Here is a 25,441-nt window from a genome sequence, read left to right as displayed (position 1 = left end):
ATTTCAGCCATTGGTTCATTATAATTTTTGAGGTACTCCCTATGGAAGTTAGGGTTTTGAATGCTCATGAAATTGGTTTCAAACAGGTTAGTTTAAAATATTCACTACAACAAATTTTATGGGACATTTCAGAACATGAAAATTTCAAGAGATGGAGGTGACATTTATGGGTACTTATGATAAAAATTTCTCACATTGTTTCATTATAATTTCTGAGATATGCCTTGTTGATGTTAGGTTTCCTGGATGCTCCTAAAATTAGTTTCAAACATGTCAGTTTGGCATGTTTGCTATATTTCTGGTACATTTCAGGCCATGAAATTTTTAGGATACGAATGCAAGATTTTTGGGTACATGTGATAAAAATTTCATACATTGCTTCATTATAATTTATGATATGTTCCATGTGGAAGTTAAGGTTCCTATATGCTCATAAAATCAGTTTTCAACAGGTTATTTTGGTATTTTCTCTATAACTTATTTTTTGAGATGTTTCAAATTGTGGAAATTTTAGAGATCTATGGCGACATGTAAAAGTACATTAAGTAAAAAAAGTTACAATTTGGTTCACTATACATTCATAGATATTCCCTATGGAATTTAGGATTTCTAAATGGTCCTGAAATCAGTTTCAAAAAGGTCAGCTTAGAAATTTTGATGTAGATTTTTTTTGGGACTTTTCAGATTGTGAATTTTTTAGAGATCTAATGAGACAAATGAAACTACCTTAGGTAAAAAATTTAGACTTATATTTTCAAAATTAGATATGTATCATTCCATACAAGTTCCTCCTTGGGAAAAGGCCAAAAACAACAAGCTTCGGGAGAGTTGCCCTAAATTTCATTTCTGGACCTAATGAAGGAAGAAGCAAGGAGAAGATCTAGTGAAGGGAGAAGCAGCAAGAAGAACTGATGAAGGCAGAAGCAATGAGAAGACCTAGTGAACGTAGAAGCAACAAGCAGACCCAATGAAGGTAATGTGAATGTTATCATCTTTTGAAGAAGTTATGTGCACTAAAGAAGAGCTATAATTGAGAGTTGTTTCTCAAACAAAGGGATTGGTGTCTCTTGATAAGTTGGCACTTAGCTTTCTGGATTGGTGTCCACAGTAGATTGGTGACTAATAGTTTTTTTACTAGTGGGCATGGAAAATTTTAGGGGCTAATATTCGCAAGTGGGCTAATTTTCCATGATTTTTCCAAAAAAAAGATTCGCCAATTTCCATTTTTTTATAATAATGATTCACGAAAAGTTTACAATATAAAATTATTTTACCTTAAAAATCGCCAACATTATATAGAGAGTATATATAAAATTATTATAAATTTGAATAATTTTACAAATACATCTATGAATATTTTATATTTTTCATATTAGGGACTAGTGAGATTCACCAATGTTTTTAAACTTCAAGATAATCTTCCATCCTTAAAATTTTCCCTACTAGTGGGGATTGGTCTATGCAGTAGGTTGGTTCCTACAACGAATTATATAAAGAAGTTTTGTGGTTTTCTACTAAAGTATTTCCATGTAAATGTTGTGTTCCAAGTTCGGTAGTTAATAGATCTCATATGTGTTTGTTTCATTATGGTTCATGGATATTTAAATAATTTCACATTGTGTTATATTGATTCATTCCCCCCCCCCCTCCCCCCCCCACCCCCCTCTTAGTATAAGTGTAATAACAACAATTGGTATCATAGCAATTTCCTTAAGAAAGAGTTTGACCATTGGAATGTAGATCTCAAAAGCACATAGGACTAGTCAAGAAAGTTTCTCCATAGAGATGAAACCCATGGAAATTGAAACAAATATATCTTGGAAATTCATGGAAAATTTAAAACAAATGGGGAGGTGGATCTTGAAGAAAAACTCATTTGTGCCCTAAGTGAAATAAAGAAGATTAAGAAAAAGAATTTGAAACAAAAGGAGAAACTACAAAAATATGAAGAGGACCATGATGCAAAAGAAAAGATGTCATAAATGATTGAATAAATAGAGAAGATGATTATCATCCTAACGATTCAACTAGATGAGGCAAAAATTGTGGTAGAAGTTGTGAGATTCCAGCGAAAGGAAAAATAAGAGAATTACAAGAAATTAAAAGTTGGAATTGTTTCCTTAAGAAAGGAATTAGAAAAGTCAACTGCTCAATTGAATAGAAGCTTGATGTTTGAAAAAAGCACTAAAAAAATTAGATGATGCCATTAGTTTTCAAAAGTCACCATTCATTAAGACTAGTCTTGGCTATGATATGAATAAAAATACCCCTAAAGACAATTCAAATTCTAAGTTTACAAAGAAACCGAAGAAAGTAAAAGAAGGAAAATTTAAAATCTATGTTGATGTTCTCAAAATATCCATAAAAGAATGAATGAAACATGAAGAAAGAAAATGAATTCCTACAAAAACCCAAAATCTCTCACAAGGGAAACAAGGATGAATTCAAAAGATATTTTTCATCTACATGGTATCACACAACTCAATACCAAAACTCATTCTTTGGTTTTTTTTTTTTTTTTTTTAATTATTTTGGTCATAAATTAATATATTGTAGAGCATATGTAAGAAATAATCATGCACGAAACAAAAACAGAAGTATGTGTGGGTTTTTAAATAGAAACTATAACCGCCTTCTCCAATTATAATTTTATATGTTATAAGTGCAACAACTATGGGAACATAGTATGTTTTTGTAGAAGTGGCATTATAGAATCTCCTAAAAAAAATAGGGAAGAAGATACCCTTGCAAAAGAATCCATGAATGTTTGGAAACATAAGGAGAAAGAAGAGCTAAAGAAGGACAAATCTATGCTTGTATAAACTGCACTTCATTCCCAAAAAATGGGAAACCAATGGTACATTGGAATTGGATGCTCAAGCAACATGACGGGTGACAAGAGAAAGTTTCTCACTTTGGAAATGGTTATTGGTAGTGTGAAATTTGGAGATAATGTTATTGCAAGGATAGTTTGAAAAAGAATTCTTAGTCTCAATAATGGAAAGACTAAAATATAAAATGCCTTCTCTGTTGAAGGTTTGAAACACAATCTTCTTACTGTTAATCAAATTTGTGAGCAAGAATGCACTCTCATAGTACATTCTCAAGGTTGTGAGATAAGGAATCCAGGCACAAGAAAATTAATTTTAGATTCAAATAGAACACCAGATAACATATATATCCTCAATTATATCAAGGGAAAAAAATGTTATATGGGAAAAATAGATGAAATATGGTTGTGGCATAGAAGAATGTGCCATATGAGCTTTGATAATGTAGTAAAATAAACACTAAACAAGCAGTGAGAGACATGCAAAAGATCACAAAACTTTCAAACACTATCGGCAAGCAATATCATCATGGGAGTCAGACAAGGACAAGCTTCAAGACAAAGGAGTATGTATTAATGAAGCCATTAATATTTGTTCATACAGATATTTGTGGGCCTACAAAAAAACAGAGTCTAGAAGGTGATAATTACTTCATGTTTCTCATTAATGATTACCCAAGAATGACATGGGTTGTGTCCCTCAAATAAAAATTAGAAGCATTTGATAACTTTAAATATTTCAAAGCCTTTGTTGAAAATAAAATTGATTTAAAAATCAAGTGCTTGAGATCAAATTAAGGAGGTGAATTTACCTCAAATGAATTTGAAGAATTTTATGAGTCTCGTGGAATAAAGAGGCAATTTTTAGCTACGTGATCTCTGTAGTGAAATGGAGTGGTAGAAAGGAAGAATAAAATTGTACAAGAGATGGCTAGAATAATGTTGAATGAAGAAAATCTATTAGACAAGTTTTGGAGAGAAGTATTCAGCATAACAATCTACATTCTAAATAGATGGAAAATAAGATCCAACGTTAACAAAACACCTTATTTACTATGGAAGGGTAGACCAACAACAATCAAATACTTCAAAATTTTCAAGATCAAGTGCTGCATAAAGAGAGAAGATGAGGATATGGGAAAATTTGACTCTAGAGTTTATGAGGTGTCTTTCTTGGTTATTAATCAAGAAGCCACTTATAGATGTCACAATAAATCATTGTGAAAAATTGTAGAAAGTACAAATTTTAAAGTGGATGAACCAATGCCTCAAAAGGAGAAATCATATATAGATCTACATATAGAAAAGATGAGATGCAAGGAGGAAGAAGAAGAAAAAAAAGATCATCAATATACAAAGATATCATCTAGATCTTGGTTTTTCATAGGTCTTCTAAACTGATAATTACTTCTTATGGTTTCTTAGGTTAACATTTTATTTCATTCACATTAATCATAAAATAATTATACATAATATCTCAACAGTAGAAACAAATTTCTAGCAGGATCATAAAGAGACAGTCAAACAAAAGGCACAAGAATTTTACGCTGGAAAAACCCACATGGGGGAAAACCCAACAAGGTTTTCCTTAAAGAAATTATTATTTTCAACAAAGATAGATCTAATCCTTCAAGTCAAATTGACTAGTAAAATAGCCATGATCACACTTTGTCAAACTACCCTTAATAGCCTCAGTAATCCAAAATTCCTATGCCTCAAAAATTCGGATCTTCCTTAGCTTTCATCCCTCCATTTAGCCTCATATTTTCTCCTTGTATTTTCCTAAACTAATTCCTCAGAAATTCGTCCTTCTAAGATCTAAAATAATCCTTAGATGATCCAAAAATAGATGCCAAAACTAGAGAGAATGAATTTCAATATATAGATGTTAAAATGGTCAAATGGGTGTGTCCCTTCAAGGTGGGACGACTTGACACTCTAAGGGATGACTTGATACTTTTGGATCCAAAATTTAAAATTTTAAAAATTTTAAATTCTTTATTTTGAAATCAACGTGAATAAAATATATTATGTTTTTCATTATATATATTTCAAGGGCTAAACGATTAATTATGAAGACCGACCATAGCTACAAAATTGAACGCTACCTCTTAGATAGGGAGGTATTCATAACGATTATCCATATGTTATATTGTTGATACAAATTGGATCATTATATTGTTTTTCATCCATCTCGATGATTTCAGAGTGGAAAGAGTGGAGGAATCAGCTCACAAGACTACTTTTACCGACGGGGCCCAGTTTGGAAAAATAGGGTTTGAAAGTGTTTTGAGGCATCAAACGACATTTTTGGGGGTAAACTTTGTTGCTTTAGCACTGCACCTTTTTATCCTATTATACACACACATACCTTTTCAACGGCATAAGAATCGTGTCAACCAAAATTTGTATGCGAAATTTATGCCACTTAAAAGTTTACCTTCCTGTTTTCACCACCATAATTCGAGAGGATGCCACATCAACCCCCATTAGTCATGAAAAATGGGTTAGCCACGTGATTATTATTAGAAGACTCTAGAATATTCGATATTGAAACTTTGGTTAAGAGTTAAGGTAGTCATACCTAACCACTAGGAGGTTATCAAGTTGTGTTACAGCTAGGCCACTAGGAGGAAAAGGGGTTCCATTCTTTCAAGTGCATTTCTTCCATACCTAGGAAGAAATACAAAAGAGGAATAAGACTTAGAGGACATAGAGAGGATTGATGCACTATAGCATCCCATGGGCCACAAGCCATACTTCTTTGTACTCACAACCATATTTCCATTCAGAGAAAGAGAGTGGAGCAACCTCACCTTCAAACTGGGTTTTTCTCCCGAAAGAATTTTCTAGAGCATATCTTGTGTGAATTGTGTGTGCGAGCTTTAATTTTTTCATTATATATTTTATACATAATTATAATTTGGATGCATGCACTAATAACAGTAAATCTATAGGTACAAAAATCTAATAAAACTGCAATATTGTAGAATTTCATATTTCAAATATAATTTTATCAGATTTGTTGTGACGAACTTCCATTGGAATATCCATTCAGTTTATGATCACATTGGTATCAAAGAAGTTTTATTTGGGTGTATTATGGGTATTTTCTTGGGAACTAGATTGACTAACCCAAAAGTCGTAAAATACTGATCATGGTTGATGAATATGTAAATAACCCTCGTGATCCTGTAGAGGAGAGGTTTTCGCAGCTGGAATAACAAGATGCTGATACAAATCGAAATGTAAATCTCCTCATGTCAGCTGTGAGCAATAAGCTTGGGATATTTGGAGAAGATGAGGGCTCAAATGCAGAGGAAAAATCAGAATGGGGATCAAGAGATTGGAAAGAAACGAAGAATCAGCTAAAGAAAGAACCCATAAAATATCAACCCAGTTTGAGTGCCATGAATCAATCACAACCCTTGTTTAAGATGGAAGAAAAGGTCAATATCAAGTTGTACCATGACAAGATCGATGGTATGAAGTTGAATCACTGGTTGCAACAACTAGAAGTGTATTTCACCATCCACCAAATTTAGGAAGAACAAAAGATCTCATTTGCATGGTTGAACGTAGAGGGCCATGCCCTCACTTGGTGGGAGAGCCACAAAAAGACCCTAAGGTTGGAGGGAGAGTCTCTAGTGGCTAAGTGAGACCACTTCAAAACCCTCATTAAGTCACAGTTTTACCCTATTGGTTATGCAGAGGACTAGTGGACCCAATGGCACTACTTTAGGCAAAATTCGAGGAAAAGCATGCAAAAGTACACCAAAGAGTTTAGAAAGATGGCCATAATGTTGGGTATCTCCCCCAAGAACCCAGATATACTATTCAATTACTTGGGGGTTCTACACCACCATATGTGGGAGCAAGTGATGTTGTTCAAGCCCAAATGAGTGGATGAGGCTTGTGTATAGGCGCAATTCCTTGACAACACAGGCCTAAAGAGAGTGCAATCAAGTGGATCGAAGCAGAAGGAGCAACAAGACACCTCTAAGGAGGGGAAAAACAAGAAAAAAGGAGGAAAATATAAAAATATTACAACCACGACACATTAGTGCAAGGATCCTAACAACCACTAAAACCATTGCATCATTGATGATCATACAGACGAGGAGTGATGGAAGTTACATCTAGAGCTAAAACCGAAGAAAAGAATAAAAATAATAATAAGAAAAATGCCATGGCCACTTATTCGAGCATCCAATTTGAAAGTATCTCATACATGGATGAGAAGATCATTTGTGCGTCAGTGCAGAATGATGTGAACCTAAGTATCCTTCAACAACAAGAAGAGAAATAAATGAACAAACTCTTCCATATAAAGATACAGGTCAAGAAGACAAATATTGATGCTCTGTTGGACTGAGGATCGTAAGAGAATCTCATTGTAGCAGAGCTAGTCAAGAAGTTAGGGTTGGAAGTTTGTGATAATCTAAACCCATATCCATTGGGATGGGTAAATAAGGTTGCACAACTTAAGATAACAAAATAGAGAAAAAATAGATTTTCCATCAATGCTGATTTTATTGATGAAGTAGAACTACATGTGGTTCCTCTTGATGTATGTGGAGTTATCTTTGGGAGTTCCTACATGTAGATGCGAGATGAAATATTCATGTGGAGATCCAACTAGTATCGGCTCATCAAGCATGGAAAACAATTCATCATCAATGTGCACAAAGGAAAGTCGAAAATTTAGTTGGTAAATTCCAACCAAGTCAAGAAATTGATCAGTTCTAGAAAGAAGTATTTTTTTATTGTTTTTGAGAGAAAATCGGTCTATAGAAGATTCAATAAGAGACAAGAATCCCTAGAAGGGTGTATTAATAAATAGAAACAACAACTATAAGAGTTGTTACAGGCATAGAGGGATGTGTTTCAAGAACCTAAAGGGTTACCACCTAAGAGGAAATTGGAGCATGAGATCCAACTATTTATAGAATCCCCATTACCAAACATTGGGTTGTACAGGAAGCCTACTATAGAAGCAAGTGAGGTGAATAGAAAATTGCAGCAATTGATGGTACAGGGTGTCATATGAATGTGTACATGACCATGTGGGTCACTCATCATCATTATGCCAAAGAAATATGGGTCTTGGTGGTTCTGTATAGATTATATGGAATTGAACAAAAACATGCTCAAGAATAGGTACCCCCTGCTCATGATAGATGATCTATTGGATCAAATGCAACAAGAAAAATACTTCACCAAGATGGATTTAAAGTCTGGATATCACCAGGTTCAATTCAAAGAAGAATATACCTCGAAGATTTCCTTCAAAACCTGGCAATGCTTGTATGAGTGGTTAGTCATGCCATTTGGCCTATGTAATGCACCAACTATGTTTATGAGATTAATGAATGGTGTATTGCACACTTTTATAGATTCATTTTTTATTGTTTATTTGGATGATATACTGGTATACATTGCTACCCAGGAGGAGCACATCTCTCATTTGACGTAGGTGTTGGAGACATTAAAGAAGCACCAACTGTGAGAAAATCTCAAGAAACATGAGTTTGCACAGTAGTCTTTGGTGTATTAAGGGTATGTGATAGGTGGAGGAGAGTTAAAGATAGATCCTGCCAAGATGGAGGCCATCATGAAATGGTAGGTGCCTACTAATTTTTCTGAGCTTAGGAGTTTCAATGGGGTAACACATCACCTAAGGAAATTCATAGCCTCATTTTTAGTGGTATCAACACCTCTCCACATCATAACAACAAGTGGTAGGATTTTTCAGTAGGGAAAGGGTTAGTAGAGGGATTTCAAGGAGCTAAAGAAGAAAATTAGTCAAGCACTAGTTCTGGCACTACCGAACTTGCAACATCCCTTTGAAGTGGAGACAAATGTGAGTGGGTATGCTATGGGAGCGGTCTTGATGCAGGGAGGAAGGCATGTATGCTACCATTTAGAATTATTTCATGGGGAAGTTATTAACTACCCTACCTACAACAAGGAGCATTATGACCTGGTGTAACCTTTGAAGAATTGGAAGCACTATCTAATGGGAAAGGAGATAGTAATCCACACAGATCACCAACCATTATAGTACTGGAAAACCCAAAGTAAGATATAACAGACCAAGCATTACAAGTAGATGGGGTTTCTATGACATTTTCATTTGGTGATCAAGTACAAAAGGGAAGCACAAACAAGTTGGCTGACATGCTTTTAAGGCCACTCACACCAAATATCATAGCTTGGTAACTTTTATGCACATGGAGCCATTCACCCATGATGCATAAAGAGAGGCATATTTAGAGGATGAGGACTTCTAGGAGGTGTTTTAGCAGTTGTAGAGCCAAAGTCATGTGCACGATGGAAGCAACATCATTGACTACCATCTCCAAGATGGGTTACTCTATAGGTTAGATAAACTATGTGTTCCTAAAGGCGATCGATTGTAGCTGATTAGAAAGGCTCACACCTCTAAGGTTGCATATAACTTTATTGTAGGGAAGACCATGGAAAACTTGCAGAGGTATGTGTATTAGCCCAAGATGCAAGAGCATGTAGCTAGGTTCATAAGAGGATGCATGCTTTCTTGTACCATCAGGCCTAATAACGAGAAATTGGGTCCATATCATCCCTTACTTGTACCCACTCATCCTTGGGAAATAATTTATGTGGACTTTGTGGGAGGTTTACCAACAACCAGGAAGGGAAATGACTACATATTCATGTTAGTTGACAAGTTCAACAAGATGTGTGTTCTGATGCCCTGTAAAAATACCACAAGTGGGTAGGGAGTAGCAAACTTGTTCTTTGGACAGGTTTGGGTGCACTTTGGGATACCAAGGAGCATCATTTCAGACAGGGATACAATATTTCTCAGTGAATTCATGACTACATTGTGGGAGAAAATGGACATGAAGTTGAAGATATATATATATATATATAGCATTCCATCCATGGACAGATGGACAAACGGAAGTAGTCAACAGGACTTTGGTGCAACTTCTGAGGACATACAAGAAGAAGCATCCAAAGACTTGGGATGAAAATATAGTATATATAGCATTCTTACAATAAATAAGTCCACACTTCTATAGGAAAGTCCCCATTTGGAACATGTTTTGGATATTTTCGCCTTCACCTTTGGACATTGCATATGGGTAGCAAGGAGGAGTGAGTGAAGATATTACAGGAGACGCATTGAGGGCTGAAAATTTTATGGAAAATATTAGGTAGATCCATATACAAGTACAAGAGACAATTCAAAAGTGACATGATAAATATAAGTCTAGGCATGATCAACATAGAACAGAGAAATATTTCAAAGTGGGAAACATAGTAGGGCTACAGTTGAACAAGGAGTGGTTGTAGGGGCCTGGTAAGAAAATCAAGGCTCTGAGGTATGTTCCCTTTGAGATACTAGAAAAGGTGAGTTATAATTCCTATAGACTCATTTTACCACCATATATGCGCATTTAATCGGTTATGAATGTAGAGAATTTGAAACTCTATGGGGCTTCAATGCTAGATCAAGAAGAGGAATAAGTCATACCTTTTGTGGAGGATTTGGCACTAGATGCTCAACCAGAGTTGATAGAAGATATATTTTTACAGAAGAGGTCTAGGACTACAAGACAAGGGTAGCATGACCTTTGGTAGATGGGTCTAAAGGACAAATTCCAGAAAAAGGTAAATGGTACACCAAAGAAAAGGTGGAGGAAAAATTTCCTCACCTAATTCAATAGAAGCTTGTGGGGACCAAAAGCCACCCAAAATAGGGAGGTGTGATATGTATTGGATAATTATATTATTTTTCATCCATATTGATTCTTTTAGAGTGGAAAAGGTGGAGGAATCAGCTCACGAGACTATTTTTACTAGCAAGACCTAGTTTGGCAAAACAAGGTCTGAAACATTCCAAGAGCGTTTTGAGGCATCAAACAACATTTTTAGGGGTAAAACTTTGTCTCTTTGGTGTCACGACTTTTTTTCCTATTCTATACACAGATACCTTTCCAACAGCGCAAGAATCACATCAATCAGAGTACATATACGAAAGTTATGCCACTCAGAAATTGACCTTCCTATTTTCACCTCCATAATTCAAGAGGATGACACATCAGCCCCCATTAGTCATAAAAAATGGGTTATCCATGTGATTATGATGTAGAATGCTCTAGAATATTCTATATTTTAACTCTGGTTAAGATTTGAAGTAGTCAAACCTAACCATTGGTAGGCTATTGGTTTGTGTTATAACCAAGCCACCAAGAGGAAAAGGGGTTCCATTCTTTTGAGTGTATTTGTTCCATAACTAAGAAAAAATATCCAAGAGGGATAGGAGGTAGATGACATAGAGAGGATTAGTGCAATATAGCAGACCATGGGCCACAGGCCATAATTCTTTATACCCACACCCATATGTCCATTCGGAGAAAGAGAAAGAAGCGACCTCACATTTCAACTAGGTTTTTCTCCCAAAAGGGTTTCCCAGAGCATATGTTGTGCCAAATGTGTGTGAGAGATTTTATTTTTCTATTCTCTATTTTCTGCATAATTTTAATTTGCATGCATGCACTATTAATAATAAATCTACATATCCAATAATATAATAAAATTGTAATAATGTAGAATTTCATATTTCTATTAGAGAAATTTTAAGGTAAAAAATGGGCCTCAAAACAAAAATGTACAACCAAAATAAAATTTATAAGAACTAATAGTATTCAAGATGATAATGTCATCAATGGGGGATGCTTCACCATTTTTGGAGTAAAGAAGTAAAAATATTAAAAAATAAAAAAATAAAAAAGACTACTTTCTCGACTCGTGTTTTCAACTTATCTCCCTATGGTTTTACTGAAATTTCGAGTGGGAGCACTCGTTTGATGCGAAATTTAATTTCGCGTCCAAGAAGTACCTATCTTGCATACTTTCTATGGACCCTGCTACACGAAAAATTGAGAAATCCATGAAAAAATATGATTTCAATCACATTTTTTCAGGTATTTCTCATTGTGCGTGTAGTAGGGTCCATCAAGAGTATGCAAGACGAGTACTCCTTGGATGAGGAACTAAATTCTGCATCAAATAAGTGCTCCTACTTGAAATTTGAGTAAACTCGTATTGATATAAGTTGAAAATACGAGTTGAAAATATAGTTTTTTTTCCCTCTAAAATTTGATGATGTTATCTAATCTTATTTTATTATTTCCATTATTAGTTTATAATATTCCTGAGGAGGCCCATTTTAGACCTCAAAATTTCTCCAATAAAATATAATTTTATCAGATTTGTTGTGATGAACTATCCTGTGGAATATACATGACAATTTATGGATCACTTATTGACAAATTTCTCTAAGAAAAGGCTATAATAATTCATCATTAGCATCAGTATCATTCAATTACCATAGCCTTGGTCAGCAATTATGACCCATGGTAAATAAATAGCATCAACTATTCACCATGACTCTAGTCAGTACCTCTAACCATAATTTTAATCGGTACTTTTGACTTATGGTGCATCATTAACATCAAATAGTCACCATGATTATGATCAGCACCTCTCACCCATGGTATACAGAAATTTCTGGTCCACTGTCATCCTGATCAATCTATTTGACTCATGGTGAACCCTAAGGACACGCTCAATCCATTTGAGTACTCTGGTCCCAAATCAAAAGGCCCCATTCTATGCCATGATGCTAAATGGGCTCACTCAACCTATCTGGAGACTACTATGAGTCTGATGTTGAAAGGCACCCACTCAATTGAGTGTCTGGGCCTCTAGGACCATTCTTCCTAATTCCAATCAACATACTTGACACAAGAAGAATGGTTGTCCTCTACCAAACCATTCTCCCTAATTCCAATTAACATACTTGACATAGGGAGGATGTTTGTCCCTGATGTTATCACATCAACGATCTATACCATTCTCTCTAATCTTGTTCAACCTAACCCAAGGAAAGTGACCGTCCTTGATGCTACGATTTTCATCACTCCCTCTTGTTGAGAGATACATTCTCAACCGCTCGAAGTTTTCCCTCAAAGTATATAGACTTCATCCTAGGACAAAGGATTTTTCAGCAATCGACTTGACTCTATAATAGTACTAGATCCAAATTCTTCCTTCTATACCATTTCTCAGTACTAGATCTCACTATTCTTCAACCTTTCATCATGGCCATCACTTACACATGATCAAGACACTCCTGCAAGTAGCTTATGAAGCCATACTACTTCTCAACTCACCAACCAATCTACAATATACTCATCTTCTGCAATACTGAGTGTGGCATATGTATGATTCCTTCTCATCCAAGAAATAATAATTGAGCTCAAGATGAAGCAATATCCTAATGAATTATTTCTTCCTTCTACACTCTCTACCCAATCTGAATCTATATGTCCTGGTAGTTGTACTTCACTATTTGAGACATATCTCAAACCATAATTGGTTGTGCCACAACAGAATGTACTATGTTAGTACCCATTTTGAGTGACATGCCTTGGCTCAACCATAAGTTAATCGACTACTTTCTAGTTACCCTAACTGGTTTCTCTTTCTAAAACATATTCTATTGTGGAAATCTTGGCTGCTCCCTCTAACACTATATATCTCTAGATATCGTAGCATATAACCTATCTATCCTTCATCAAAAACATCTAAGGGATCTCAATAATATTCTTCAAGGAGACGATGCATAATATCTAGGTCCTTCATATCGAACTCAGAGGTCAACTCCCTTTGAAGCTAAAACAAGGTTTCTTGAGGAAGCCCTAACTACTCCTTCTGTTATGAAAGTATTTTTTTCTACCACAGTTTCTCCCTCTAATACATGAGCCATTCTTCTTTTGTTAGGAAAAAAATCATATAGGTTCAACCTTGATCCATCAATTTGAGTCTTAGTTACAATATTTTATTTGCAAGTAGGAGACTCCTTCATGACCCTCAAAGCCTTGAGGTGGTCTCATGTACACGTATTCCTCAAAAACAACCTCTACATCCATCTAATGTAATTCCATAACAAAATCAACAATCATTCTAATAAAAGTGTACTTGACAATTGGAGCATTGTCTTCTCCCTTTAACTAGGAGAACCCTCGTGCCATGAGTCTCGCTTTATGCTACCATCTGCTACATGCTATATCTTATAGATTTACTTGGAAGTTACCACAAACTTCTCTTCATGTTTTCAACACACTTTCCTTCATCTGACATCCTTCAAATTTGCTAGCTTGTCTTCTCCCTTTGAACTAGAAGCTCTTCTTGATTATTTGGTATGTTTCTAGATATCTTAAACCATTTCTCCCTCTTGAATACAAATCACTTAGGTTGATTTTGTATTTTATCTTGGGAGAATCCTCTTGTCATATGCTTTTCTTCATTCTTCCCGGTATTTCCATTTGTTGGCAGAGTCTTGCAAGCCTTTACAATATACCTGCAACATAAATTAGGAAACAATGGAAGAATGATTATAACCATGAAAAGATATAAAGACAAATAGTTGACCAAAAAAAAAAATTAATTAATAGAGAAGGATATGAACTACTTATCTTTTAGGATTGAAGGGAATTTGTTAGTTCCCTCTTAATCCTTTCCTTTTTGCATAAATCCATCTGTGCACTCTTGATCTTCAACAACCATTAATGCATGTATTTTCATTTCCTTAGTAAGATAGGGTTTCTTTGCTTAGCGACAACATTATCTTTCAATACTTTGTATCTAGCTCTAGGGTTTTGAAAAAAAACCCTAGGGTTTTCATCTATGACCTCAAGTCTATTGGGGTTTACAAACCCTAATATTTCTATTTCTTGTACATATTTTGATTTCTACAATAGTTTCATTCGAACTAATCATATTCACATGATCTAACATCAACATTAAATACGACATAAATTTGTAGCTATATTTCAATGCCAACCATTTACAACTTTGGCACAAAGAATACTTTCAAGAGATATAATAAGAAACCCATAATTCATGAGACAAGACTTTTAGTTACTGATACAGCTCAGTAGTACAGTAATTTGATGACCTTTCATACTTCTCATTTGCAATTAAGTCAATATGTGTCGACCTAGGGTTTCATAAACTCTTATTTTTTTTAAACATTGTAACTTCTAATTTCAATTTATCCTCCAAATCTATCATAGTTTTAAATAGATCCTTTCTCCTTAGTTCCTTTGGATAAATTTTTAATTTAATCAAAATTTCAATGATGTGGCATAATACTGCAATACAATGCCAAGACTAAGTGTTAACCACTCATCCTTTATAGTTAACTTTGGCCTACCATCAAAATATTAATAATATGAATGTTCAGTACTGATTTTTCACTGTAATATTGCTTCCATAAAATGGTTTGCATCCATCCTATATCCACTCATCATATCATCATATAGTACTAGACAACTAGCTCAATGCACAAAGTTACAGGCCTCTTTCAAATCCAACCACAATTCATAGTATAGCTATGTTAACAAACACTACGTTTTCCATTCACACCATAACCTCTGACACAGGTATGTACTAGTTATGATGCTTGTTTCCAACACGCTTATATGCACAATAAATTTTTCTAATTGCACCATTCTTCAAGAGATACGACTATGAACTACTTATCTTTGAGGATTGAAGGGAATTCGTCAATTCCCTCTTGATCCTTTCCTTTTTGCATAAATATATCTGTGCACTATTGATCTTCAGTAGCCATTAATGCATGTATTTTCCTTTCGTTAATAAGATAGGGTTTATTTTCTTAGCGACAACATCATCTTTCAATACTTTGAATTTATCTCTAGGGTTTTGAAAACAAACCCTAGGGTTTTCATCTATGACCTCAAGTCTATTGGGGTTTACAAACCCTAATATTTATATTTCTTATACATATTTTGATTTCTACAATAGTTTCATTCGAACTAATCATATTCAGATGATCTAACATCAACATTAAATATGACATAAATTTGTAGCTATATTTCAATGCCAAGCATTTACAACTTTGGCACAAAGAATACTTTCAATAGATATAATAAGAAACCCATAATTCATGAGACAAGACTTTTAGTTACTAATACGGCTCAACAATACAATAATTTGATGACCTTGGATACTTCTCACCTGTAATTAAGTCAATATGTGTCAACCTAGGGTTTCATAAACTCTCAGTTTTTAAAACAAATTGTAACTTCTAATTTCAATTTATCCTCCAGATCTATCATAGTTTGAGATAGATCCTTTCTCCTTAGTTCCCTTTGGAGAAATTTTTAATCTAATCAAAATTTCAATGATGTGGCATAACTATACAATGAAATGCCAAGACTAAGTGTTAACCACTCATCCTCTATAGTTAACTTTCGCCTACCATCAAAATATCATTAATATGAATGTTCAGTAGTGATTTTTCACTGTAATATTGCTTTCATAAAATGGCTTGCATCCATCCTATATCCACTCATCATATCATCAAGTACTACTAGATAACTAGCTCAATGCACAAAGTTACAGGCCTCATTCAAATCCAACCACAATTTATAGTATAGTTATGTTAACAAACACTACGTTTTCCATTCACACCATAACCTTTGTCACATGTATGTACTAGTTATTGCACTTGTTTCCAACAAGCTTATATGTGCACAATAAATTTTTCTAATTGCACCATTCTTCAAGAGAGACGACTATGAACTACTTATCTTTGAGGATTGAAGGGAATTCATCAGTTCCCTCTTGATCTTTTCCTTTTTGCATAAATATATATGTGCACTCTTGATCTTCAGTAGCCATTGATGCATGTATTTTCCTTTCCTTAATAAGATAGGGTTTCTTTGCTTAGTTACAACATCATCTTTCAATACTTTGAATCTAGCTCTAGGGTTTTGAAAACAAACCCTAGGGTTTTCATCTATGACCTCAAGTCTATTGGGGTTTACAAACCCTAATATTTCTATTTCTTGTACATATTTTGATTTCTATAATAGTTTCATTCGAACTAATCATATTCACATGATCTAACATCAACATTAAATAAAACATAAATTTGTAGCTATATTTCAATGCAAACCATTTATAACTTTGGCACAAAGAATACTTTCAAGAGATATAATAAGAAACCCATAATTCATGAGACAAGACCTTTAGTTACTGATACAGCTCAACAGTATAGTAATTTGATGACCTTACATACTTCTCACCTGTAATTAAGTCAATATGTGTCGACCTAGGGTTTCATAAACTCTTAGTTTTTAAAACAGATTGTAACTTCTAATTTCAATTTATCTTCCAGATCTCTCATAGTTTGAGATAGATCCTTTCTTCTTAGTTCCCTTCGGAGAAATTTTTAATCTAATCGAATTTTCAATGATGTGGCATAACTCTGCAATACAATGCCAATACTAAGGGCTAACCACTCATCCTCTCTAGTTAACTTTGACCTACCATCAAAATATTAATAATATGAATGTTCAATACTGATTTTTCACTGTAATATTGCTTTCATAAAATGGTTTGCATCCATCCTATATCCACTCATCATATCATCATATACTACTAGACAATTGGCTCAATGCACAAAGTTATAGGCCTCTTTCAAATCCAACCACAATTCATAGTATAGTTATGTTAACAAACATTACGTTTTCAATTCACACCATAACCTCTGTCACAGGTATGTACTAGTTATTGCACTTGTTTCCACACCCTTATATGTTCACAATAACCTTTTCTAATTGCACCATTCTTCCTAATTCCAATCAAAATACTTGACACAAGAAGAATGGTTGTCCTCTACCAGACCATTCTCCCTAATTCCAATTAATATACTTGACACAGGGAGGATGTTTGTCCCTAATGTTATCACATCAACACTCTATACCATTCTCTATAATCCTATTCAACCTAACCTAGGGAAAGTGAATGTCCTCGAAGATACGATTTTCATCACTCCCTCTTATTGAGAGATACATGCTCAATCGCTCCAATATTTCCCTCAAAGTATATAGACTTCATCCTAGGATAAAGGATTTGTCAGCGATCTACTTGACTATGGAATAGTACTAGAGCCAAATGCTTCCTTCTATACCATTTCTCAATACTAGATCTCACTATGATTCAACCTTTCATCATGGTCATCACCTGCACCTGAACAAGACACTCCTGCAAGTATCTTATGAAGCCATACTACTTCTGAATTCACCAACCAAGTTGCAATATACTCAACTTCTGCAATACTAAGTGTGGCATATGTATAATTCCTTATCATCCAAGAAATCATAATTGAGCCCAAGATGAAGCAATACCCTAATGAACTCTTTCTGTCTTCTGCACTCTCTACCTAATATGAATCTATATGTCCTGGGAATTGTACTTCACTATTTGAGACATATCTCAAACTATAATTGGTTATGCCACAACAAACTGTACTATGTTGGTACTTCAACACATTTTGAGTGACATGCCTTGGTTCAACCATAAGTTGATCGACTACTTTCTGGTTACCCTAACTAGTTTCTCTTCCTAAAACATATTCTATTGTGGAAATCTCGGTTGCTCCCTCTACCACTATAGATCTCTAGATACCGTAGCATATAACTTATCTATCATTCATCAAAAACATCTAAGGTATCTCAATAATATGCTTCAAGGAGATGATGCATAGTATCAAGGTCCTTCATATCGAACTCAGAGATCAACTCCCTCTAAAGCTAAAACAAGGTTTCTAGAGGAATCCCTGACTACTCCCTCTATTACGAAAGTATTTTTTTCTACCACAGTTTCTCCCTCTAATACATGTGCCCTTCTTATTTTATTAGAAAAAAGTCATATAGGTTCAAGCTTTATCCATCAATCTGAGTCTTAGTTACAATATTTTATTTGTAAGTAGGAGACTCCTTCATGACCCTCAAAGCCTTGAGGTGGTCCCATGTACACGTATTCCTCAAAAACAACCTCTACATCCATCTATTGTAATTCCATAACAAAATCAATAATCATTCTAATAGAAGTGTACTTGACAATTGGATCATAGTCTTCTCTCTCTAACTAGGAGAACCCTCTTGCCATGAGTCTTGCATTATGCTGCCATTTGCTACATGTTATATCTTATAGATTTACTTGGAAGTTACCACAAACTTTCTTCAGGTTTTCAACACACTTTCCTTCGTCATGACATCCTTCAAACTTGCTAGCTTGTCATCTCCCCTTGAACTAGGAGCTATTCTTGATTATTTGGTATGTTTCTAGATATCTTAAACCATTCTTCCCTATTGAATACAAATCACTTAGGCTGAGTTTTGTATTTTATCTTGGGAGAATCCTCAGTCATATACTTTTCTTCATTCTTCCTGGTACTTCCATTTGTTGGTAGAGTCTTGGATGCCTTTATAATGTACTTGCAACATAAATTAGGAGATAATGGAAGAATGATTATAACCATGAAAAGATTTAAAGACAAGTAGTTGACTAGGAAAAAAAATAAAAATAATCAAGAGAGACGGCTATGAACTACTTATATTTGAGGATTGAGGGAATTCATCAATTCCCTCTTGATCCTTTGCTTTTTGCATAAATATATTTGTGCACTCTTGATCTTCAGTAGCCATTAATGCATGCATTTTTCTTTCCTTAATAATATAGGGTTTCTTTGCTTAGCGACAACATCATCTTTCAATACTTTGACTCTGGCTCTAGGGTTTTGAAAACAAACCTAGGGTTTTCATCTATGACATTAACTCTACTGAGGTTTACATACCTAATATTTCTATTTCTTGTACATATTTTGATTTCTACAATAGTTGCATTCGAGCTAATGATATTCACATGATCTGACATCAAAATTAAATATGACATAGATTTGTAGCTATATTTCAATGTCAACCATTTACAACTTTGGCACAAAGAATACTTTCAAGAGATATAATAAGAAACCCATAATTCATGAGACAAGACTTTTAGTTACTGATACGGCTCAACATTATAGTAATTTGATGACCTTACATACTTCTAACCTGTAATTAAGTCAATATGTGTCGACGTAGGGTTTCATAAACTCTTAGTTTTTAAAACAGATTGTAACTTCTTATTTCAATTTATCTTCCAAATCTATCATAGTTTGAGATAGATCATTTCTCCTTAGTTCCCTTTGGAGAAATTTTTAATCTAATCAAATTGTCAATGATGTGGCATAACTCTGCAATACGATGCCAAGACTGAGTGTTAACCACTTATCCTCTATAGTTAACTTTGGCCTACCATCAAAATATTAATAATATGAATGTTCAACACTGATTTTTCACTGTAATATTGCTTTCATAAAATGGCTTGCATCCATCCTATATCCACTCATCATATCATCATATACTACTAGACAATTGGCTCAATGCACAAAGTTATAGGCCTCTTTCAAATACAACCATAATTCATAGTATAGCTATGTTAACAAAAACTACATTTTCCATTCACACCATAACCTCTGTCACAGTTATGCACTAGTCATTGCGCTTGCTTCCAACATGCTTATATGTGCAAAATAACTTTTTCTAATTGCATTCTAAGCCCATAAAACTTGTTTGTGTGTGATTAGATCACCATCATATTATTATGTTATTGACACATGAGCTTATACTTAAATGATCCATTCTTTGTGCGTATTATTCAGGAAAATATTCATTTTGCACTAGAACCAAGTTATGTTCAGTATGAATCAATACATATATAATTTGAATATGACTAGATTGTAGCACCAATGATCATATAATGAACTAATTGAATGTTTAATTATTTAGATTGGTATTTGCTCTGTCTAAGTGCATCCGTCAATCAACCACTACATCATAATCATTAATAATTGTGATTCATCACTAGAAGACCAGATCCATCCATTTATCCTATTCCAAAACATAAACAAAAGAAAATTACAAATGAAATATTCTTGATGTGCACCAATGCCTAAGTGAATTCTTCAGATCAGGTCATTGCTCATATTTTCATTGCACATGAATCAAAGTAAATGGAATGAGTTTGAGTTGAAAGATTTTAATTACTATGTAGGTCAACAATACTCAACAATATCCTTGATCACACCACTTTCTAAATTCAAGATTTGAGATCTTCTTTTGTCTGAGGTCCGAGGCCTTTTTCTAGTGTTTTAGCGAGCACCTTCGTCGACAGTTTTTTTTAGCATACAAGACTTAGCCCTAATCACCTTTATTCAATTCAAGATGAAAGTTTATACTGATGAATATTTTGGACCTTGATTGGTTGGTCCATCATCATTCCAATCCTTAGAAAGCATAGTGATGGATACCCAAGCTTGGTAAGCCAAGTCCCTTATATGTTATGTTCATTTCTCAAGATTCGGTGATTACATATATAAATGCATGCCATCCTTCTTTGATTCCCTTATGAAAATATATTTAGGGTTGAATCCATCCTTTATTCTTTGGAGGAGATTGATTTCTTTTGGCTTAGGGATATGCTTTGATAGTCCTAAATAAGGGGTTGAATTTGCCTCAAAAAGGGGGCTGGAATTTGGCTTTTGAGATAGACACAAAAGAGGCCTCATGAGGGACGAGACTGGCTTCATAAATAATTATTACATGCTTGGAACTTTTAAGGCTTGAATAGGTTCAGGTTTCAAGTCTCTTCGTTCCTTTAGACATATCTCATCTTGATCCATGAATCTTCTTCAAAATGGTTTCTCTGTTGGGTGTGGAACCTAATTATCTTCTTGATTCAGAGGTCTTAATCGTGTTGGACCCTAGTTCCTAAACAGGGTGGGAAGGTCACCTATATGATAGCTGTCAGGGGCGTCTAGGGGGCACAGCATCTACTTTTAATGAGCCCCCCCGACAAGGGTTTGGGGGCAATGCCCCTGAAGCTAAAAATATATGAAAAATTTCCTTGTAAAATATTGTAATTTCATAGTCAATCTGAGTCATTCATTAGGCAGATGATCTAATGGTAGAAGTTATGTAATTTATGGTCTTTTTCCCTAGAAGGAAACCCTCAGTTTATATGGGGGAATTGTATTGTGATTGTGAATTATTATTATTCTAATCGAAAGAGAGAGAGAGAGAGGTTGTGTGAGAGCCTAGAGGAAATTACAACAAATCTGCTCTAGGTTGTATCTCTTCATTTTGCTGGATAATATAAAAGGAAGGATTGATTGTTTCTTCGTGGACGTACCCAAATTGGGTGAACCACGTATATATGTGTCTCTCTTATTTTATGCATTTATGTATTTGTGTTTCCGCAATATTTTATTTATTTCATTGCTTCATTAATTAATTTATAACTGGTTTCAGAGCTGAAGGTCTATTTGGTTGATAAACTCGCAGGGAAGAAGGGTTATTGGTTCGAGTGGGAGAAATGGCGAAAGATGGTAGGTTTAGGGTCGAGAAATTTAATGACCAAAATTTCTAGCTGTGGAAGATATAGATGGAAGAATATCTCTATCAGAAATATTTGTACCTACCATTTAGCGGAAAATCAAAGAAGCCAACAAGTATGACAAATGAAGAATAGGACCTTCACGACTGAAAGGTACTAGGAACAATGCGGTTGTTTCTAGTGGCGTCGGTGGAATTCAAAATTTCAAAGGAAATGGTAACAGAAGGTTTAATTCCGACATTGGCTAAACTATATGAAAAACTCTCGACCTCAATTAAGGTATTTATTATGAAGCGTCTATTTAATATGAATATTTTAGAAGGTGGATCTGTTGTTGATCATTTAAATGAATTTAACACAGTTACCTGTTAGTTAAGTTCTGTAGGGGTAAATTTTGATGATGAAGTTATGGATATGTTATTTCTATGCTCATTTCTAGAAATTTGGAATGGCTTAAGTATGGTTATTAGTAATTTTGTCTCTAGATCTAGTACTTTAAAGTTTTATGATGTTGTTGGTGCCATCCTTAGCGAGGACATGTGACCGAAATGCTCCAGTGAGACATCAGGTATTGCTTTGGCTACAGAGCCTAGGGGGAGAAAAATGGAAAGAGGACGGATCCCAAATCACATTAAGTCAATAAAAGGAAAATCCAAATCTATATCAGGGATAATGTGTTGAAAATGCAAGAAGAAAGGACACCTGAAGAAAGACTGCAAATCTTAGAAGGGAAAAGAAGGAGATGGACAACAAGAAAAAAATCATGAAGCAAATGTTACATGTGATTTGTTGCAAGATGATTTTTTCATTAGAGTATATAATTGATGCCTAGGTGATATATTTAGGGGCCTCATTCCATGCCACACCTGATAGGGAACATTTGCATGACTATGTTCAAGGAGATTTTGGACAGGTCTGTCTAGGTGATGATAAACCCTGTAAAATCAATTGAATGGGTAAGGCTTTTATAAAGAAACAAATGGAAACCAATGGTTATTTAAGGAGGTAAGGCATGTTCTAGATCTGAATAAAAATATAATTTCAATGGGGCAGTTAGGTGGTGAAGGTTGTGTAACTACATTCACAGACAAAACCTAGAAGGTCACTAAAGAAGCCCTCGTAATAGAAAAAGGAAAAAGAGTTGGTACGTTGTATTTATGTAATGGTACTTCTAATTTTGTTAATGAATTAACCTACACATGAGAATATATGGCATTATGGAATTACAAGCTCGGGAACATGAGTGAGAAGGGGATGCAGATTCTTCACTCAAGAAATTTGTTTCCAGGTTTGATGCATGTTGATTTGGATTTCTGTGAAAATTTTCTTTATGGAAAGAAGAAGAGAGTCAAATTTATCTGAGTTGGGAAAGAAAAGAAGAGTGAAAAATTAGAGCTTGTGCATACATATTTATGGGGACCTGCTCATGTATCATCTCTCGATAGATCTCATTATTATGTTACTTTTATTGATGACGCAACTAGGAAAACCTGGATTTATTGTATTCAAAATAAATATGATGTATTTGATACTTTCAAGAAATGGAAAGGTTTGGTTGAGAATGAGACGTGAAAGAAATTGAAGTTTCTTAGATTAGAAAATGGAGGTGAATACTACAGAAAAGATTTTGATAAATACTATTTAGAGCATGGAATTTGCATAGAGAAGACAGTTTTAGGAACGCCACGGGAAAATGGCATGTTAGAGAGGATGAACAAGACAATCATGGAGCGTGCAAGGTGCATGAGATTGCATGCAGGATTTCCCTTGAAATTTTGGGAATATTTTGTAGATATTGTTGTTTATCTAATAAACAGAGGGTCTTCAAGTTCTTTGGATGGTGGTATTCTAGAGCAGACATAAACAAGTAAAAAGGTAGACTACTCATTTTTAAAGACTTTCGGTCATGAAGCCTTTGTCCACATTAATAAAGAAAATAGAACAAAGCTTGAGGCAAAATCAAAGAAATATACCTTTATTGGATATGGTGTTAATGATTTTGGTTATTGCTTATATGATTATGAAAATCACAAAATCATTAGGAACAAAGATTTCATATTCAATGAAAAGGTCTTGTATAAGGATCAGATGTAGGAAAAGAAACAAGAAAAAGAAAACAAAGAATACATAGTGCTTGATGAGATCAGAGAAAAAGTAAAGGTTCCTGAAAATTACAATGATCAACAACCACAATAGAAACAAACACCTAAAACACCTGAAAGTGGTGTTAGAAGATCTACTAGGATAAGTAGACCCCTCGAATGATACTCTCCTTCATTATATTATGTATTGTTGACTAATTCTGGCGAACCAGAAAGATATGAAGTAGAAATGGAGGTATAAACCAGGAAGAAGTGGGAGAAGTCCATGGAAGAAGAGATGGACTTCTTAATGCATAACCACACTTGGGACTTAATCAAGTTTCCTGCAGGTAAAACAACATTGCAGAATAAATGGGTTTACAGGTTGAAGGAAGGAGATGGATGAAAATAGAGGTATAATGCTAGAATTGTGGTGAAGGGGTTTGCACAAAAGAAAGGTATATACTTTGATGAAAATTTCTCTCCTATTTTTAAAATGATTTCAACCAAAACTATTTTAAGTCTAGTGGAACCAGAATATTTCATCTTGAGAAGTTATATGTAAAGATAGACTTTCTCCATGGGTATTTGGAGGAAGAAATATATATGAAACAACCACAAGGGTATGAGGTTAAAGGGAAGGATAAATTAGTGTGCAAATTGAGGAAGATCTTGTATGGCTTAAAATAGGCTCCAAGATAGTGGTATCTAAAATTTAACAGGTTAATGTATGAACAAGGTTATCCTAGATGTCTCTCTAACCATTGTGTTTATCTTAAAAAGAAAAATCATGGTAGCTATATTATATTGCTATTGTATGTAGATGACATGCTTGTTGCAGGGTCTAACATGCAAGAAATAAATGTTCTCAAAAGAAAATTGGCAAATTCATTTGCAATAAAAGATTTGGATGCTGCAAAACAAATCCTTGGTATGAGAATAACTAGAGATATGAAAATTCACAAATTAACATTGTCTCAGAGTGAGTACATAGAAAAGGTGTTGGAAAGATTTAATATGCAGAATGCAAAACCAGTTAGTACACCTTTGGCTAGCCATTTCAAACTAAGTAAGGATATGTGTACCAAGACGCAAGACGAGATGGATTATATGTGTAAAGTTCCATATGCATAAGCAGTTGGAAGCTTAATGTATGCAACAATCT

This window comes from Pinus tabuliformis, chromosome 7 (assembly GCF_031772625.1).
Source record: "Pinus tabuliformis cultivar Carrire ecotype Pingquan chromosome 7, CPIR1, whole genome shotgun sequence".
Classification (NCBI taxonomy): domain Eukaryota; kingdom Viridiplantae; phylum Streptophyta; class Pinopsida; order Pinales; family Pinaceae; genus Pinus; species Pinus tabuliformis.
Note: the sequence above shows the minus strand (reverse complement) of the source record.